Consider the following 3,201-nt stretch of genomic DNA (forward strand, 5'->3'; position numbering starts at 1 on the left):
GCTTGTGATTACTTGCTCAACACAAGCTCACAAGCAAAATGTATTCAACAAGTGTGATTGAATTTGACATTGCTTTCAGAAGAACCATCCTATAAAGTTAAATTAAAAAAATTTTGTATGAATTTTGAATCGATTGTTTATATTTTTTGGCATAATAGTACCTCAAAAGAGAGCCTACCTGAGTTGTCAATCACACCTTGTTTAATACACCTTGCTCACAAGCCGGCGCTCTCTTCTTCATAACAATAAAGACCGGTCCACATAGAACTTTCGCGTTGGCTTTGGCGTTGGCGTTGGTTTGACAGAACGCACGTTGAAAGTATGCTTGCTACAATGAACGCTTGGCAGCGAATGCTTGGGCCACTAAATTAACATACTAACGCCAGATAAATTAATATTTCATATCAATAATTGCACTAAAAACGATATTTCTTGCCCGCACTTGATTAAAAAGGAACAATGTTTCACACAATTTTATTTATTTGCAACAGCTGACGAGCGACGCACGCGAAAAGATGAGAGTTGGCCATCTTTTTGCTTTGTGTTGGCGTGAGCATTGCCGAATTTTGGCTATGTGGACGGCTGCATTTGAATTCATGTATTCATAGTCAGCTGTTGAAGCGACGCCAACGCCAACGCGACGCCAAAGTTCTATGTGGATGGGCCTTAGTGAGCGCCATTCACACTTGCTTAGACTGATTTTACACTGTTCAAGTATTGAATTCAATTCTGCTCGCTAGTGGAAGAGAGGGGGGAGAAGAAAAGGGACGAGTACACATGCGCCTGTACCGTCAAGCCGTTTCAACTTTCTTGCTTTGCTTTTGTCATTTCCGTTGCTTCCCATTTAAAGAACCAAAAACTAAAATTCAACAGAATTGAAACGTGTAAAAGCAAATAGAAAACATAAAAGAGAATGAGCAAGAATTGCTTTCAAGTACTTGAATCATGTAAATCGGGTGTTACTCTCCGTGATTATTTCGCTTGCTTCACACTTAGTTTCCCGCAAGCAGGTCAACGTTGTGTTTTATTCATTCAGTGCAGGACTAGGGTGGCCAGATGCGCTGATTTAATCAGCACATGTGCTGATTTTTTTCTATTGTACTGATTTTTAAGAGCCCGAAATCAGTACCCAAAATCTACTGATTTTTTGAGTTTGTACTGATTTTTTACTTATTTTTACATTTAATAAATACTTTTGTAAATTGGTGTAATTGACATTTACTTGAGGTTTACATGTTCAAAACAATGGTTTTTGACAACTCATACGTGTGAGCAGATTGAAACTATTATTAAAAATGTGTCAGCTTGCAATTGTTTCGTTTCCTAGGATTTCGCAAAATAACAAACTGTTTGGATTCCATCCAACCCAACTTCACGACTTGCAGGATTTACAGGAAAAGATGGTTTCGCCATTAATAAATCTTATGAAAGGTGGTGGTGAGTTAATCATATATTAAGTACACTGAGAAGATGACAATAAGAGATAATGTTTTGATTATAATTAAACATCCACTGAGAAATCGGCTGTCACTATGTCAAACTTAAGACGTCTACTGCTACGGTGCAATGTAAGTTCTAAAAATTTGGAAAAGGTGCAAACTACCGACTCTTGGATATGTAGCTTTGAATGTGAATGTTGTATTTTATAAGCACACCAACTAAATATGTTTTAAATTTGTAGCTTAAAACATGCAAACAGATTCTGACTCGAGCTCGTCTTCTACTGAAACTGAATGGGCTAATTTTTTTTTTTAATTTTCTCAACTTTTATAAATTTCCTAGAAAGTTTGAGACTTCAACTCACTTGTCTTTTGTTATAGAATCAACTATATTTTTATAAAAAAATTAAATTAAGTAAGGAAAGAAAAAAATTTCTAAACCTGTCAATACATTTTACTACTATTTTCGTGAGCACAGCTGTACATACATACGTAATACCTTTGATTTGTTTTAAAGTATCTAATGAATTTTTATATTGATAATACTATATGTATTTAAAAGTCTATTCGTTATTTTTTGTTAAATTAATGGGCTGTTATTTGGTTGTTATATTGTTAATAATAAAAATACACTTAAAAATGAGCTGATTTTTATGGCTTTGTACTGATTTTTGATCCCAACTGTACTGATTATGTCACTATAATATCTGGCCACCCTATGCAGGACTCTGATTCTGACCGACATCGAAAACATGTTTTCGTTGCTAAAACTGGTTTTCGACCTAAAACTTGTGTTTTCGTCCATGTAAAATCTGTCAAACGAAAACCAGGTTTCGCTGAAAACTACTTGAAAACTCATATTCCACTCATTCCAATTGGTGTCTTCACTAGTTATTTCGATTATTTATCGAAGTGGAAGTCATATTTTATCATCTGTAATACGCCATTTCGGATTTATTGCTAATGCCTGGCCAAAGCAAAATAAGAATGAAAGTTAAAGCACAGTATATACAGTAATAAACCTTTTTGAGTACTCCTCGGGGGTAAAATCTGATTAGGGTTGATAATGAGAAGGATGATGAATTTTGTTGATTGAGAGTTGTACACAAAATTATTCTGGTATGAAAGGGCACAAAAACCGTACTATGGCAGAGTGGCACAAGTCATGACTGTGTAATAGTGCCCGAAACTATTGCAAAAGTGTAAAAACATTGCAAATTTTTGTCTATTATTATAGATACTAGTATAGATTATCATAGTTCAGTGTATAATTTGTTATATTACACCGCACATGATAATGAACTGTTAAATGTTGAAAACGCTTGTAACTGTAGATCACTCAAACTTGGGTGTGCTTAATGGACTGTCTGGGCGGATGTGCTGGCAGTCATTGGGATCTGTTGTATAGCTATGCAAACCTTGTTTTTTTTTTTAAATAAAGACTTAAATATATTCGGAAATTTAGAATTTGGCTTGATAAATTCACAAAATTTACGGTTTTCATAAACAATTTAATCTTACAATCGACTTTTTTTAGTTTAAACTTACATTTAAGAAAACTCCATTCAATGCTATAATTACGATTTGAGTTTTCCAGTTTATAAAACACAAGCGTTATTTATGTACTTAACTATTGATATTATTCTTCGTTACGCATGAATATCAGCATACATTAAAGATGAATATTATACTTAGGCTGTGTGCGAGTTTACCTAAATGTTAGTACCTAAACTAATATTCCACTGGGAATTTCCAGCACTGC

This window comes from Rhagoletis zephyria, unplaced genomic scaffold (assembly GCF_001687245.7).
Source record: "Rhagoletis zephyria isolate East Lansing unplaced genomic scaffold, Rhagoletis_zephyria_1.1 Rzeph_scaffold_03967, whole genome shotgun sequence".
Lineage (NCBI taxonomy): Eukaryota > Metazoa > Arthropoda > Insecta > Diptera > Tephritidae > Rhagoletis > Rhagoletis zephyria.